The sequence below is a fragment of the Malus sylvestris genome, chromosome 17, assembly GCF_916048215.2.
Source record: "Malus sylvestris chromosome 17, drMalSylv7.2, whole genome shotgun sequence".
Lineage (NCBI taxonomy): Eukaryota > Viridiplantae > Streptophyta > Magnoliopsida > Rosales > Rosaceae > Malus > Malus sylvestris.
Genome location: NC_062276.1, coordinates 18,815,362 through 18,834,209, shown reverse-complemented (window position 1 = coordinate 18,834,209; position 18,848 = coordinate 18,815,362). Strand labels below are relative to the sequence as shown.

At 39.5% G+C, this 18,848-nt stretch overlaps 1 pseudogene; it reads left to right on the top strand.

Annotated features, from left to right (window-relative positions):
• The first annotated feature begins 5,937 nt into the window (after positions 1–5,937).
• LOC126611870 (beta-galactosidase 17-like) overlaps positions 5,938–18,848 on the top strand; it is a 36,415-nt pseudogene continuing 23,504 nt past the window's right edge.

Below are 18,848 nucleotides of genomic sequence, written 5' to 3'. Positions count from 1 at the left end.
AGTTAATTTGTGCTTTTCACGATTAATTTGGGGCATTGTCATTCATGGTTTATAGGGAGAATAACTGGAAATCAATTTGTATGCGTATGTGTCATGTGTGGAGAATGACCCTCTAGCTAGCCTTTCACCCCTTTCATTCACCCTAATTTCGTATTACCTTTAGTTTGTTTCTGCAAGTGCTTAGGTTTACTTTAAATTCGTCAAAACAACCCTCATTTAGTATTCCGAGTCTTTTTAGTTTAATTTTCGTCCAAATCACCCTCTAGTTGTTGTTTTGAGTCAATTTAACTTAGTTTTGAGTTGTTTGAGTCTAGTTTTTAGTTTTTAAGTTTAATTTGTATTGATTAGCATCCCTAACTAATCACCGGCCTAGAACAATCCCTACTTACGCGTACGACAACTATCTTAATAGGGTTTAATTTGTGTGTTAGTTTTTACCACATCATACCTCAAAACTCAAAATAGCATTCTTCAATCATCTCATACAAACAATGTCAATACAAAGTCTAGGAAAACTAAAGAAAATGTGGAGAAGGGATTAACCTCAAACTGAATGGGTTCAAAAAGTAGATTTGCTTGCCAGGATGCTGATGATTTAGACCCCAGCAAAACATATAGATCGGAAGTCAAATATAGAAAACAAATGAGCTGATAAGTTAATTATAAAACCGGTTTCCTTACCTGAATGACAAAGAATCTGGCGCCACTTTGATCATCATCACATACGAACCATTCACAAGGTGATGAAACCTGCTTTACTTCTTCCTATCCTCTAGATCCCTCTTCTTCTTCTTCTTCTTCTTCTTCTTCATTTTTTTGTGCTTTTTTCTTGGAACTTTTATGCAATATGTTTTTCAGAACGACAATTGGAGCCACATCTTTAAAGAAGGATCCGGATGGGTGGGATCCAGAGAAGATCCTATCCCATTTTAAATGTGTCTTGGACATGATAGGTTAGTATAGGTTATGAGTTCAAAAGAGAGTGAGTTTTATAACCCGGTTACATGTGAAGAGGGCGTGGGTTGAGTCGAAGCAACGCCTTCTCCGTCGTTCTCCATCATTTTTCCAGATCAACTGAAGAAATAACAAAAATTTATGATTTCTCTCTCTCTCTTTCTCTGATTTAAGTAGGTGGTCGGTGGGGGTTCGTCAGTTGACAAGAAATTGTTTTTTCCTCCATCTTCTTGATGGTTTTTGGTTCCTATTGATGAAGTTTGGCAATTGAAATGGTTATTGCGAGCTTCCAAACGGCGACATGTGAAAGATCAGAGGGTACAATGCTGGTTCAATTTGCAGCAACAGGTGCCAATCGAATTCGGGTTAAACGTTGTATCGTCTTCCGTCGTCGAACGCTCTTCCGTTTATTCCGTTTGCTGCTCCGACTCATTCTTAGGCTTTGGGTTCAACTCACACTTTCGTTAAGTCCAATCCAGTCTCATCTAGTTTAGTGTTTCACCAAACAATGGACTGGCATTCAAAGCCTAACCAATCCATGTTAATCCAATCATATCCTTAAGACCAATCCATCCAACCCACCGAACACGCCTGAGTTCTAGAAATCCAAATAGAATTTGAATTTGAATTAAACAATTAATAACAAAATACTTAATTACATGTTCTTAAAACTTAAAACCTTTGCATTGTGATGGAATTTGGCCAAAAAAGACAATACATCAAAGCAATGCATTGCATGGTGTTTGATGCACATTGTTGATCTTTTTGAAACGGCGGGTCATCATGAGCTCAAATTGGACACTGAAACTCAAATATGCAAAGCTTTATTCCTAGTGCCCGATTCGCACATTTCGATAATCTTCAATTCATTCCGCCAGCTATACTACATCACCATAGCTGGTAATTTTTTCACATATTTTCTTTTATGTTCTTCCTAGAAGTTGTAATGATGTACATCAATTGGCTACGTATGTTCATGCTTTGAGTTGTGATCATACTGAAGCCGAAGGATCCACCTTTCTTATATCATCACAGTCTACAGACTAATGCTATCGTTTTAAAAAAGAATACTAACAAGGAAAAATTGCGAGGGGATCCTTCTGAAGAAGGTCAATGCCTTTGGCTGGGGTGTTGTCTTGCTTCCTTTGGGGTTGCCGAAAGAGTCTTCTTGCCTCTTTAAAAAGCTTGCACAGAGGCCACCTCTAAGCTGTGCCGAGAACTTGCTTGTACAACTTTTTCAAGCGCAAAAGAAACCATCAATGAAGACATGGCCTTTAACTAGGAGAGCAATAGTTTCTAGAAAATGATAGGGAGAACACATTTTGTACCATCTCATGCTACAAGTGATGTGTATATATCATAATAATTTAATATTGAACTCATAGCTACAAAAGTAGGACTTAAGATCACTTAACGAATACTAATAGACTGTAGTACTATATGGCAAATGAGTCAACTATAAGTCTCAAAAAGTGGGTAAGCCACGAAATGATCAACAATAATAAATGGGTATCTAATTTGTCATTTATGAGAGTCGAACTTTAGACATCTCACTTACATTGTCATTTTCTTATTTTTATTTTTATTTTTATTTTTAAGTAAGTTCATCCATTCAAAACTTATAATTGACAATAGATTTTCCCACGAAATAAATATATGGTAAAAAAAAAAAAATCATCTTTTCACTTCACCTCCATTAAGAACATTAAAAATAATGAAATCAATGAAACTAATAATAAGGTGGCTGAAGATGGAGGAAGAAATGATGAATATATAAACAACGATTGGCGGGGGGGGGGGAAGAGATATTTTCTCTCTTCACCAGTGATGTGAAAATTATGTTGACACTCAAATTAACCCTCTTTTTATCAATTGTAGCAAAGTATGTAAGTAGCGATCGTTCTAAACCGGGGATTAGGAGGGATTGCAAAATCACTTGAAAACGGACTCAAATACGTAAAAACAAGTTTAAAACACTAAACTAAACTCAAAGAATGCAAAACTAAACTTTAAAACACCAAAACAAACCAAAAGACTCAAAACAGCCCAAAAACACTCAAAACTGCCTTAAAACCACAATCTGGGCAGTTTTGAACACTAGACTCAATCTTGGACGAAAATTGGTTTTATCTTGACCTAAGACACTTAAAAACATAAACTAAAGTGATTTCTAACTACTATGACTCAACTAAGTAAATGGGGATTGATTTTGGACGAATTTAACTTTTAAAACAAAAACTTTAAAAACAAACTTTAATGAAAACGATTTTGATGAAATAGAATGGGGAAAGGCTAGTTATAAGATTCCTTCTCCACACATGAAACCTATGCATACGACTTGATCTCCAATTACTCTTTCAACGAACCATGAATGACAATGCCCCAAATTAACTAGATTGACCAATTAACTCTCAGATTTCCCTAGATTCATTGAATTGAATGGGATACGCATTACAACCAAATTATTCTTATCAAGGACCCTAACTATGGAATACGCATGATAGAGACACATATCAAAGATCATTAAGTTCAATAGAAATCATAAGCATTGACGAGGCATTCATAACTATGGGATACGCATGTTACTCTTGCCTAGGATTCACTTAACACAATCGTGACTAGCGACTTTTACTACTTATGAATATAAGTTAATAACGATTAGGTGAAATTCCCTTATACTCTAGCATCAAATTCATGCATGCAAACTAAGTGTCGACCCTCAATCAACATACATAAACATGTTATCAATCAAATAGATAAGTAAACCACATTCACGATTCATGAAATCATAATTGGAAGAAATCAAGTCATATAAAACATATGATCATGGCTTTGAATTCCCCTCTAACTATAAAGAAATTAGTTCCTCATGTTCGCAAATACACAAAGACAAATAAATTTAAACATTGACATAAAGATAGAAAACACCTAGAAACGCTCCACAATCCAAGCTCCTTGAATGGCATGCACGGCTCCAAGTTGTCTTCCTTCTTCTCCTTGCAAACTCACGGCACAAGAGGTATGAATGGTGAATGGTGTAGTGAAAATCTGGTAGAGGATGGTGAATGAATAGGTGCCGCAAGGCCTTGTATTTATAGGCTGAAAATTCACATTCCTAGGTAGCAAAGGACAATGTTTTAAAGGCCTAAATTGCATAGGATAATAACATCCAATCCTATAAGGAAAACAAGTCAAAAACCCAAAGGGATTGGGAGATAATGTGCAGCAGAAAGAGTGTGAAAAGATAAGGCTTCTAGAAACCAAAAATCCCAAGGGAAATAGGAATTAGGTGCGGCAAGGATCTAGGGTTCTAGAAGATAATGCAAGGCAGATTTTTAGGCTTCTAGAAAGGTTCCTAGGTGTCATCTTGATAGGATAAGATAAGGTCATATAGAAATCCCATTTTAAGCATCCTAATCTAATTAGAAACCCTCCTAAGTGGCTGGAATGTGGATAGTTTAGGATAAGGATAAGATAGGATAGGATAAGGTTTGATTGGATAAGATAAGCTAAGATAAGGTTATGGATGAGGTTTTGGATAATATTCCTTATCTTGAGCTGATTCTTTGGCTTTAATTCTTCTTCTTCATGTAGGAAACCTTGCTTGAGTAGGAAACTTCATATATCTAGGAATCCATCTTCAATTAGGACTCCTTTAGTGACTAGGAATCCCAATTCATTTAGGAATCCTTCATTCAAGTCATTTCCTTCTTCAACTAGGAAACTTTGTATCTTCAATTCTTCAACTTTGAAACGCCTTCCTAGCTTCACCAATTCCTCAAATTCGTCCATCCATTGTGCTTCATGTGCATGAACTCCATTTTAGCCCAATTTTGCTCCAAAATGCTCCAAATTGCATCCTTTTGCTCACTTTGTCTCTAAAACCTGAAAACACATGAAAATAGCTTAAAAGACTAACTTAACTAAGAAAACACAACATAAATGCATAAGAACTAACTAACTAAGGCGCATAAATATGCTCCTATCAACCAGCCTCCTCCATTAAGAACCATCATTTTCTTACGTTTCCTTATTTTTTTTATGGGGTGTGATATCCACACACCCATTTTTACTTCTCCCACACCTTTTTAGTTTTCGGCCGTTGGACCGGATGAATTGAAGAAGATCAACGAACAGAAATTAACAATGGCCACTTAGGCGATCTCGAATCGAAGGGGCTATGTTTAGCCCCCGTTGAGATTGTAGCTCTACAAAAAATTATTTTATAATGAACACTGTCAGGCTATATTTATATACCATCTCCAATTGAACGGGGCTATTTTTTAGCCGGCTCAATAATTTATTATTTTTAAGTTTGTTCTTTAACTTTATTGGTTAATTGAATTAAATTATCATATTTATAAAGAGTAACTCTTCATATTTTATATCTTTATGTAATCTTAATAATTTTTTAGAATGCTATGTTTGTTTTGTAATCTTAGTGGGAAAAGGCTTTGTTGTTGTTGTTGTTGTATGTTTGTTTTGTGTCAAAAATGGTTATTATTTGGCTTATGACCCTATGGCTGGCTTGGTTGGAGATGACCTTAGTATTATGGTTTACTGGTATTTCTCTTCACTTGTAAGAATGAGGCCTTAGGTTCGATTCTTGTCAAAGACAAATTTGAACCATATTATTGCTAACCCATTGTGAGGTTAAGCTCACCCTCTCCCCCTTAATGTAGATGATATCATTTGTTCAAAAAAAAAAAAAACAAATGTTATACAATGTTTGAAATAAATTTTTTTTTTTCAATTTATGTGGCACCATTTGATTGGATATTAAATCGAGTTTCAAGGAGTAAAGTGACAACTTTGAGTTTCATAGACAAAGTGAGATCAAAGTTGAGTTCTAAAGAGCGTAGCTAAAATTAAGGTAAAAATTATCCATAGCAATAATGATTTATTGGCTATGCTTGACAGTAGAGTGAAACATAATGAAGTAAGAAGAAATATAGCTCAGTGTCTAGCTCCAGCTTGTCAACAATGGTGAGGAGGAGAAACACAAAACTCATCCTGTTTTTCCTAATCTTTCTCTCTCTCTTGGCGTTTGGCATCTTTGTCCCTATCTTTGCTCTTCTACCTCCTCTCTCTTCCCACTTTCCCTAACAACAGCAGCACCATCCCAGCACCAAAGGGGTATGTCTTTCAAATCTTTCTACTATATGATAGGAGCATATTTATGTGACTTAGTTAGCTTGTTTTCTTGCATTTTCATAGCTAGTTTCTACTTATTATAGCGTTTTAAGCTATTTTCGTGTGTTTGTAGGTCCAAATGACAAAGTTGGCAAGAAAGTGCAATTTGAAGCAGTTTTGGGCACCAAATGGATAGCTAATGAATGGAGCAAGATGGATGGACGAAATTGAAGTTCAAGAAGCTAGGAATGTGCTGAAAAGATGACGAAAATAAATCTAAGACAAAGAAGATAAGGAATCAGCTCAAAAGAAGGAACATTATCCAAAACCTTGTCCAACCTTATCTTATCTTATCCTTGCCTAATCTAGCTTTATCCTATCTTATCTTATCCAAATCAGTTTGTGACTTAAATCTAGCTGCAAGAGGACCTAAATATTTGAATTCTAGAAGGCTTATCCTTTCCCTACATATATGCCGCACCCTTGCTCTTCTAGAACCCCTAAAATGGTGTCGTATCAACCTTTCTAGAAGACCCTATAAATCTGGCGTTTTCCTTATTCTAGAAGCCTTAGAATTTGTTGGAACCTTTAACCTTTTCCTTTTGGATTTCTGCCAAACCCTAGTCCTTTTCCTCAAGGATTGTTCAATCCTAATCCTTAGGGATTATGTCGTGAGTTTGCCCTATAAATATACATATCTGCCGCACAAATCAATTCACCCACGCACCCACATACATTCAGATATAATTGAGAGATTTCAGAGAGTTTTAAAGGTGCACTTGCGTGGAGGAAGGAGAAGGAAAAGCTTGTGCCGTGGCTTGCAATCCAAGGGAGAGTTCAAAATCTGCCATTGGAGCTGCTGGGACGTTCTTGGTTCTTTCTATCCTTAGATTTGTTTCAATGTTGCTTTTAATTTGGTTTTATGTTTTTAAAGACATAAAGAACTAATCTCTTTTTAGTTAGAGGTGAATTCGAAGCCATGATTATATGCTTTACATGAATTGATTACATCCAGTTATTGTTTCTAAAGTCTTGAATGTGATTTGCTTATATGAGTTATTAAAACTTGTTTATGTATGTTAATTGAGGATGCATACTTAGTTTGCATGCATAAATTTGATGCTAGAGTATAAGGGAGTTTCACCTAATCGTTATGAACTTATATTCACAAGTAGTAAAGGTTGCTAGTCACAATGGGGTTAAGTTAAATCCTTGGCAGGAGTATCATGCTTTTCATAGTTACGAATGTCTCGTCAATACTTATGATTTTCAAAGAACTTAATGACCTTTGATATACTTTCTATCATGCTTTTCATAGTTAGGGGACTTGATAAGGATAATTTAGTTGTGATGTGTATCTCGTCCAATTCAATGAAATAAGGAAAATCTGATGGTTAATTTGTGCTGTCACGGTTAACTAGGGGTGTTGTCATTCATGGTTTAAAGGAACAATACTGGAAATTGGTTTATGTTGCATATGTTATGTGTGGAGAAGGACCCTCTAACTAGCCTATTTCACCATTCAATTCACTTGATTTCATACATAGTTTGCTTTAGTTTACAATCTATTTAGTTTAATTAATTTCGTCCAAATCAATCCCCTTTTCAATTAAGTGTCTTAGATTAGTTAAAAACGTGTTTCAATCTGTCCAACTTAGTGTTTTAAGTCCCATGAGTATTAAATTCGTCTAAATAGTCCTTAGAACCTGTTTTAAGTCTTTTTTAACTTAGTTTTGTTGTTTTGAGTCAGTTTTGAGTCATAAAAGTCTTGTTTAGTGTTTTAAGTTTAATTTAGTATTTCTTTGTCATATTTGTGTAGATTAGCATCCCTAGTTAATCCCCGGTTTAGAACGATCCCTACTTACATTTTTACTACAATTGTCATCAATAGGGTTTAATTTGTGTGTCGAGTTAATTTTCACATCACTGTATTTTCATGTAAGTTGGAAAATTTAGTTAAAATAAATTCAGGGTTTTGATTATGGGTCGCTCTGATTGTTTCCAATCGTTTGTTTAAGTTAATTATAAAAACAACAACAACAAAGTCTTTTCCCACTAAGTGGGGTCAGCTATATGAATCCTAGAATGCCATTACGCTTGATTCTGTGTCATGTCATCCGTTAGATCCAAGCACTCTAAGTCTTTTCTTAGTGTCTCTTCCAAAGTTTTCCTAGGTCTTCCTCTACCCCTTCGGCCCTGAACTCTGTCCCGTAGTCACATCTTCGAACCGGAGCGTCAGTAGGCCTTCTTTGCATATGTCCAAACCACCGTAACTGGTTTTCTCTCATCTTTCCTTCAATTTCGGCTACTCCTACTTTACCTCAGATGTCCTCATTCATAATCTTATCCTTTTTCATGTGCCCACACATCCAACGAAGCATCCTCATCTCCGCTACACCCATTTTATGTACTTGTTGATGCTTCACCGCCCAACATTTTGTGCCATACAGCATCACGGGCCTTATTGCCGTCCTATAAAATTTTCCCTTGAGCTTCAGTGGCATTCGACGATCACACAACACGCCGAATGCACTATTCCACTTCATCCATCCAGCTTGTATTCTATGATTGAGGGGTCCATCTAATTCTCCGTTCTTTTGCAAGATAGATCCTAGGTAACGAAAACGATCGCTATTTGGTATGTCCTGATCTCCAATCCTCACCCCTAACTCATTTTGGCCTCTATTTGCACTGAACTTGCACTCCATATATTCTGTCTTTGATCGGCTTAGGCGAAGACCATTAGATTCCAATACTTTTCTCCAAAGGTTATGCTTCGCATTTACTCCTTCCTGAGTTTCATCTATCAACATTATATCGTCTGTGAAAAGCATACACCAAGGAATATCATCTTGAATATGTCCTGTTAACTCATCCATTACCAATGCAAAAAGGTAAGGACTTAAGGATGAGCCTTGATGTAACCCTACAGTTATGGGGAAGCTTTCGGTTTACCCTTCATGAGTTCTTACGGCAGTCTTTGCTCCATCATACTCCTTTCTTCTCTAGAATCCTCCAAAGAATGTCTCTTGGGACCTTATCATACGCTTTTTCCAACTTTATAAAGATCATGTGTAAATCCTTTTTCCCATCTCTATATCTTTCCATCAATCTTCGTAAGAGATAGATTGCCTCCATGGTTGAGCGCCCTGGCATGAACCCGAATTGGTTGTCCGAAACCCCTGTCTCTTGCCTCAATCTACGCTCAATGACTCTCTCCTAGAGCTTCATTGTATGAATCATTAGCTTAATACCCCTATAGTTCATGCAATTTTGTACGTCGCCCTTATTCTTGTAGATAGGCACCAAAGTGCTCTTTCGCCACTCATTTGACATCTTCTTCGTTTTCAAAATCCTATTGAAAAGGTCAGTGAGCCATGCTATACCTGTCTCTCCCAAGACCTTCCACAATTCGATCGGTATATCATCTGGGCCCACTGCTTTTCTATGTTTCATCTTTTTCAAAGTTACAACCACTTCTTCCTTCCTGATTCGGCGGTAAAAGGAGTTAATTAAAAAAAAAACTAACTTTTGGTTGTTAGGAAAGTGGTTTTGAACTAAGTGACAAATCAAGCACAAGTTGGCCTAATTGGAAAGTGCATTTTACTTTCCGAGTGTTTGACAAATTGGTGATCTAGTTGGAACCAAATTTACCAAGTATACTCAATTTGAGTCAATTTTTTTTTTTTTTTTTTTTTTTTTTGTTCTTGTCCAAAAAGTAGAAGAATTGCAAGTGTCAATTGGTCATGTAGTGATTGAGTAGTGTCAACTTTGTTTGGTTGTTTTTCAGACTTGGGATTATGCCAGAAAGTTTGAAATTTCAGAGGACAAGTTCTGGAAACTGGAAAGATAGTTAGCCTTTCCAGATCATTGGGGGCGACTTGCATTATTTCCCGGTTCTTCCTAAGGCATTTCTCTCCTTTCTTTGGTCTTTCCGAGTACTTAAGGACTTAAAGTGTTTCGTCAGCTGAGTGTACATTAATCTTAAGTATGTCCCCAACTCCTGGGTGTCTTCCGAGCATATGTTGTTTAAGTTTGCACTGGGGAATTTGTACTGGAGAAATTTCTAGTTGAACCTAATCCGTAGGCTCATATTCCATAGATGCACTACCTCAATTTGAAAAAGCATGTGGATCATAGACTGTTGGCATGTATTAATATATAGTGAAGGGTTTCTTGTATTAATATGGTGATGTGGGACATTTTATTTTATTAATGCAGTACTGGGAGGATAGGTTGTTGAGAGCAAAGACATTGGGATTAAATACGATTCAAAGTTATGCTCCTCGGAATCAACATGAACCCAGAGCTGGTACTTTGGATTTTGACGGTATTATGGATTTAGTTGCACTTCTCAAACTCTCCCAGAAGCTGGGTATTCTTGTTATGCTGATGTGAAATTTAACTAACACTCAAATTAAACCCTATTAAACATGTAATTGTAGTATTAAGCGAGTAGAGATTATTCTAAACCGGCGATTAACTAGGGCTGCTAATCAACACAAATATGACTCAAAAACACAAAACTAAACACTTAAGACTTAAAACTGACTTAAACTACTCAAAACAGCACAAATAAGTGAAATTGACTCAAAACTAACTATAGGGAGTTAGTTGGACGAATTTAAGACTACTAAGACACAAAACACTAAATTGGATAGATTTAAACACTTTTCTAACTAATCTAAGACACTTAATTAAAAGGGGGATTGATTTGGACGAAATTAATTAAATTGAATAGATTGCAAAACTAAATCAAACTAGGTATGAAATCAGGTGAATTGAATGGTGAAATAGGCTAGTTAAAGGGTCCTTCTCCACACATGAACATATGCAACATAAATCGATTTCCAGTATTGTTTCTTTAAACCATGAATGACAATGCCCCAAATTAATCGTGAACGCACAAATTAACTCTCAGATTTCCCTCAATTCATTGAATTGGACGGGATACGCATCTCAACCAAATTATTCTTCTCAAGTTCCCTGTATTAACAGCATGATAGAGATGCATTAAAAAATCATTAAGTTCCATGGAAATCATAAGCATTGACAAGGCTATCGTACCTATGAACTGCATGATACTCCAGCCAAGAATCTACTTAACATGATTGTGACTAGCAATCTTCACTACTTTTAATTATAAGTTCCAAACGATTAGGTGAAAGTCCCTTATAATTTAGCATCAGATTCATGTATGCAAACTAAGTATGCATCCTTAATCAACACACAAGAATAAGTTCTCAATCAAATAGATAAGAAAATCACATTCATGTTTTACGAAACAAAAACTGAAAGTAATCAATTCATATTAAACTGTGTGGGCCCAAAATATTAGATTAGGCCGAGTGTAGAGTCATTCTCGGCCCAGTACTGTAGGACGAGACGAATCCTGGCGCAATAAGGAGTCTCGGCGAGATTAATAACTCAGAAGTGAATCCGGCTCGATGAAATGATAGGTTCAAAATCCTGATAGGAGTAGGAATACTCGAGATGGTGTTTGATTAGAAGAAGAAATCCTAATCCGAGTAGGGTGTTAACTCGACCTAGAAGGTATCCGGTGCTATAAATAGAGGAGGCTGTGTATCGTTCAACTCTCTCCAATTCAACACAAAACTGCCTTGCGCAAACTCTCTCAACCACTTGAGATTTTTATTTTCTCTTTTCGCTGACACATCTTCCGTTGGCATCAACAGCATTGTGAAAGCAACCAGTGATATCTTCAGTCGGCATAGATAGCTCTGTCGCTGCAGAATCAGCCGATCTCGCAACACCTTCCGTTGGCATCAACAGCACTACGGCGAGGACGGCTGGTTACCAATCCAAGTCTCGGTCGAGAAGGGTTTTGGAATCTTTATTGATTGAGGTCATCTCATTAGCCTTTTCGACGAAGTGAGGTGTTACAGCTTACTTAGCTCGGAGCATGGCACGTCGAGTTATTTTATGATTGGATATTCTCAAGTAGGATTTAGGGTTCGGCATTCAGACGGCCGAACCACGTTCACTATTAAGACTCATATCTGCTTTGAGTATTTATGCCCTTACACTTTGGTGTCGATTCGGCGTGAGTTTACTCTGACGAATACCATCACTGTGACCGAATCCAACGACGGCGATTCGTGAACTTCGTAAGAATAGTAGCCTTGTCTTCAGGTTCGAAGACCCAAGAGGCCGAGACGTGTTCCTTCCTCGGTCGTAATCGCAAGACGCAGAAGTCAACCGTGCACCCAACTCAACATCAACAAATTTACTCTTCAGCCGAGTTTGGCCGACGAGTTGGCACGCGCTGCATTCACCAAAGAACGTAGTTAGCTTATAGATTACTCGGCCTGCGCGCCACGTAGGCTTGGTAGTTTTTTAGGGTCATCATTTTGGCACGCCCAGTGGGACCCAGTGCTAAACTATGAAGTTCATGCCAATTGAAACGCGATCGGTAAAATAGAAAATAGCTATGGGAAAATCAACAGCCGATTTGCCAATTCAGAACATAGGACAAAGTGTGTCGCAGGCGCAGAATCCCCTTAATGCCATGACACCTGAGTCCACAAGCGCGACTCGTCGAGAAAGGGAAGTTAATCTTGGCGGTCAGTTTCGCAATCTAGAAATCCCTAACAGGAACACCTGTGTTCTCAGTGAAGGGATAATAGAGGATTGTGACGAGGATGGTGGTCAAAGATCTGATCCACCAACAAGATCGTTTCTTCGAAAATGACTTGACAAGTAGTTTCGGACGGTTGAACAGACGTTTAGTCGAGGAATCGATAAACTTCATGACGTGATACGCAATACCAGTAAGGCACAAACCAGATTACTCGAAATACTGGTTAGTAAGGTCAGTGACGGAAGGTCTTTCGATCATGCCCAACACTTGTCACCAAGAAATAATCAGTTACCAATTGTACCGACCGAGTCAATCCCTGCTCGGCTTAAACCAATTAACTTGGAAAAATGAAGAGGATCAAATAGTAGGTCAGACAAATCCGACCATAGAGTGGAAGCAACACCTGTTGATATGACCGAGGTCCAACGGATGATCGATTCGGCCATAAAGAAAGGGACGAAGTTCCTTAAATTTATACATCCGTATCCAGCTTATGTGGAACAGTTCGAATACCCTAGAGGTTTCAAAATCCCAGATTTTAGCCTTTTTGTCGAAGAATCATCCTTATCCTCGTTAGAATATGTGGCTCGTTTCACCGCGCAATGCGGAGATGTCAATAGCGACTTTCACAAGCTGCGACTTTTCAACTTTTCGCTTACCGGTTTAGTATTTGCTTGGTATATCAACCTCCCACCGAATTCTGTCCAGATCTGGGAGGAGTTGGTCGAGCAATTTCATGAGCAGTTTTATCGGCCAGGGATGGAAATGTCAGTGTCGTCATTATCAAGGATGGCTCAAGCATCCGATGAGTCACCAATGGATTATCTTACCAGATTTAAATCTGCCAGGAATTGGTGCCGAGTACCTTTCCCCGAAGTCGAATTCGTCATACTTGCTCTAAACGGTCTTGACGTAGAATACAAAAAGAAATTCTTAGGGGTAAACTTTCGGATATGTATGAACTAGCCCAACATGTCGAGCAATATGATTATTTGCTCCGCGAAGAGAAGATCTCGAAAGCTCCATCCCGAGGGATGATCTACAAAAATCCCACTACCAATTACGCATCGACTGAAGGTGAATGCGTCAGCGTGGACGCAGCTGAGATAATAATAGATAAGCCATACGTTTGCAAGGCACTGACTCAAATTGACTCTAAGGAAGTCAAAACCCGCTTGGCCACTGAAGAAACAATGAAAACATCAAAAGTTTATACTTTTGATATTACAAAGGCCGATGAAATTTTTTATCAATTGTTATCAGCAAAGATCATCAAACTTTGGCCCGGGCATAACATTCCCAAGGCCGATGAGCTTAAAGGAAAGATATATTGCAAATACCATAATTCAAGAAAAGATATGACAAATAATTATGTCGTGTTTTGAGACAACGTCCAAAGATGGATTGATAACGGCAAACTCAAATCTGGTACATGCTCGCCTACCTAGGGACAAAGGAAAAGGGAAGGCAGAGGTCGTTACAACGCAACGCTCTCTGAATCAGAATTCTCGACCATGTTTCAATGCTGTTTTTCGTTCAAACCACCTACAGCTCTAACGGGACTCTCTATTGTCAAACCTATGACAGATTCCAGCACTGATAAAGATAGTGGGTCGGCGGTTTTATGTAGAAAGTGTAAAGCAAATGTCAACACCGAGCCGAAGGAAAAGTCATCTCCGGCTATAATGGAACAACCTACAGCCGCAACACAACAAAAGGTGCTCAACGTAGGCCAACATCAAGGGGTTTTTTATAGGCTCGGCCCTAAAGTACGGGTGGAAGAAACACCTTCAGTCAGACGGCGCCTTGATTTTGATGCTCCGTTTTATGACGAAGATTATTACATACGCAATTCTAGCAGCTCAGAATCAACGCAGAGCCAAAAAACTTTGAAACCTCCCGAACCTCGAGATCAGCATTGGTATATATATCACTATTCGAAAGGCATCTACATTGCACTGTCCAAATCCAAGAAATATCGATACCAAATAATAGACTGCATGGCCCGCCAACGAGCAGCCCAAGAAACTTCGGTCCCTAAATGGCGGCCGAAGGAAACAGTTGCCAATGATGATGAACGACCATCCCCAACTATTATGACAAAGCTGGTTCAAGGGAAACGGCTGGTCAATCGAGATGTTGAAACCACATTTGAGGAGGCTAATAAACGGATCAAACTTTTTCTTCGACCCGGGGAAATAAAGGCACGCTTCGAGCATTTCAGGTAAGAAGCTGAAAGCCAATTGTCCCCGCCAACCCCACAAGAACCTTTGATCAAAATTCGACTAAATTTACATCCACCATTCCTCGGGGAGGCCTTGGAATATATGCGAGAGTTTCATAAAAAGCATTTTACCAACAATCTATATGGTTTGCCGAAAGCATGTCAAGATACAATCGATCTCGTACTAACTTGCCCGGATGCCGAGCGAATTATTCAGAAGACCTCAGACCCAGGATTGAAGGCTGGGTTCCAGCATATACGAGAAGCTCGAGTCCTTGGCTTTGAAGTCGACCCATACACTGATATCGATGCGGCTGACCTTCCTTTCTCATTGGAGGACCTTCAGTATTTACAATACCACTTCGAAGTTTTTTTGGCCGTTTCTCTCTTCGGCCTTACGGTCGATGAAATACACGAGTCGCACGATTGGATGCCTATCTTGACACCAGGGATGCCCGTATAATGTACCAAGAGCAAGCTCGTATCCTATCACCAATCCCAGGCACAATTCCGATTTCATACGCACCTGAGGCACCTACACAGAACAAACAGGCTTCCGAAGAGACACCGCAGGAACAAACCATTGAAGAAGGAGCAGAGGAGTCTCTTAGTACAACTCTGACGGAAGCAGATGCCGCAGTCGGTGACCAGGAAAGAGAAGAGGCTGAAGAGGATGATCGTAACCCGATGGGCCCGTCGGTCCTGGATAACATTGAAACCAGTATGGTCCATGTTTTGCCCGCTAATTTTCAGTCGAGCACATCTCAACTGAATTTCCTCGATGGCGACGTAGTTGCCGAGAAAGCCGGTCACATTGATTTTGTAACTGTTGTTGAAGTCGAGTCAATAACAAAAGATGACAACCTCAAGGCAGCTTTGGCCAAATTGTTTCCTCAATCATCATCGGCCAAACTTCATCATTTAAAGCCATTGTATGTAATGGCCCATATCAAAGGGTATCCAGTCTCCAAAGTTTTTGTCGACTGTGGAGCCACTGTCAATATCATGCCTGTAAACGTCATGAAGGCATTACGTCGCTCCAATGACGAACTTATTCCCTCTGGGATCACAATGAGTAGTTTTGTAGGAGACAAATCCCAAACCAAAGGGTTGCTTCCTTTAGCGGTAAACATTGCCGGCCGTAATCACATGACAGCCTTTTTCATCGTCAACTCCAAGATCGAGTATAATGCACTGCTCGGTCGAGACTAGATTCATCAAACCAGCTATATTCCTTCATCATTATATCAGGTGCTCGTTTTTTGGGACGGTAAATCGGTCATTATTCACTCGGCCGATAGTCAGCCCTTCGAAGTTAACATGATCCAAGCACGGTATTATGATGACCACGTTGGCTACATCACCCTACAAGGTTTCAATGATGAAGGACGGCTGACTTAGATTTCTGTTCAGAAAGATATCGAGGTTGGCACCGAAACTATCCACCAGGATTCGACGAGACTCAGGTTAGCTAATTTCATCCCCGACCCCGATGTTTAACACCGATCGGGAAAAACATCGGGCCACGGTATCATCTACTATGGAACAACTGCTGGCTCATTGGTATACTATATCTAAGCACCCAAATTCAGGTGTTAACCTCGTAGAGTTCATCGCCGAATGAGGTAATGGTCCTGTGTTATCTCTTGATAAAATTCAAGCTGCCCCGGCTAAGCTCGAAGACAATCGGCCCCAAGTCAATGACCCATTGGAAGAAATTAATGTTGGGATGGCCGATGACCCACGACCTTTATTTATTAGTGCTTTGCTTCCCCGACCTATGAAAACCAAACTTCGTGCCCTGTTTGAGGAGTTCAAAGATTGTTTTGCTTGCAGCTACCACGAGATGCCTGGCTTAAATCGCACTTTTATCGAGCACGAGTTACGTATTAAACCTGGGTGTGAACCCTTCCGTCAACCACCTCGACGATTCTCGACCGAAGTGCACCTCAGCATCAAGGATGAACTAGTTCGTCTCTTGAAAGCAGGGTTCATTCAGACAGCTCGATATGTTGAATGGTTGGCTAATATCGTTCTTGTTTTAAAGAAAAGTGGTGCATTGCGCATTCGCATCGACTTTAGAAATCTGAATCTGGCAACTCCTAAAGATGAGTATACAATGTTGATTTCAGATTTGTTAATCGACGCTGTGGCGAATCATGCAATCTTATCTTTTATGGATGGACATGCCGGGTACAACCAAATTTTCATTGCCGAAGCTGATGTGCAGAAGACTGCTTTTCGCTGCCCGGGGGTACTCAGTACATACGAATGGGATGTCATGCCATTCGGCCTCAAGAATGCCAGTGCCACGTACCAACGAGCAATGAACACCATATTTCACGATTTAATTGGAACCATCATCGAAGTCTACATTGACGATGTTGTAATCAAATCTAAACACCGGCAGGCACATCTAGATGATCTCCGACAGGCTTTCCTCTGTATGGGTCAACACAACCTCAAAATGAATCCTGCCAAATGTGCCTTCGGTGTGTCGGCCGGTAATTTTCTCGGCTTCCTCGTGCATCACCGTGGGATTGAAGTGGATGAAAATAAAGCACGCGCAATCATCAATGCTCCACCCCTGAAGACGAAGAAACAACTACAGTCTTTACTTGGTAAGATAAAGTTTCTCCGCCGATTTATAGCTAACTCGGCGGGTAAAATGAAAGCGTTCTCCACACTTTTGAAACTCAAGGACTCAGATAAATTTGAGTGGAAAGACGAGCATCAGGCGGCGTTTATGCAAATCAAAGTCTCCCTCACAACACCACATGTCGTTGTCCCATCCCGGCGCGGTAAGCCTCTCAAGCTATATATCTCGGCGGCTGAAGAATCCATCGGCTGCCTCCTTGCGCAAGACAACGACGCTGTACGAGAGCAGGCTATTTTTTATCTAAGTCAAAATCTCAATCAACTAGAGATCAATTATTCCACCGTCGAGAAGCTCTGCCTAGCCGTATTTTTCGTCGCCTCTAAGCTTAGGCATTACATGCTCCCATCGATCACCAAGTCATTGCCCAGACCGACATCATCCGCTATATGCTCACCCAACCAATCGTCAAAGGCCGAATTGGGAAGTGGACAATGGCGTTGTTCGAGTTTAGCTTGCAATACGTGCCCTAGAAAGCTGTCAAAGGCCAGGCACTGGTTGATTTCCTTGCTCACCACCCTTCCTCATATGGTTTTAGGGGCAACGACGTTGAAATCGACATGGTTGAAACGCGTGATAACTACTGGATGATGTACTTTGATGGCTCACGTACTTCATCCTCGGCTGGTGTTGGAATTGTCATTCAATCTCCAAACCATGATCGTTGGTATTTTTTGCTTAAGCTGGATTTCGAATGCACAAATAACCAGGCCGAATACGAAGCCCTTATCATCGGCATTGGAATCCTTCATGACTTGAGGGCGACCCGTTCCTTTATCCTCAGCGACTCTAAACTTGTGATTAACCAACTTAATGGTTATTTTCGATGCATGAGTTGTACTCTAGCACCCTATCACATGGTCGCCAGCTATTTGGCCGAATCCTTCGATGGTATTACATTTGAATATATTTCCTGAATTCATAATACCGACACAGACGACAGTTATACCCGGCCTTGGTTAACCAGCAAGTCCTCTGACGTGACAACGTGATATGCACAAGAGTCATGTCCTTACCTTCATTGTTAGACCGACAAGATCATATAGATGTTTGCACTATCGAAGCAATACCAGATGATTGGAGAAAGCCTATTATGCAGTATCTTGACAATCCCAATGGCAAACACAGTCTCAAGATAAAAGTTCACGCCACAAACTATGTCATATATCAAAACGAGTTATATCGAAAAGGTGAAGATGGTCTATTACTACTATGCCTCGGCCCCCAAGAGGGTGCTCAAATAATCACAGAAGTCCATGAAGGGGTTTGCGGAGCTTATC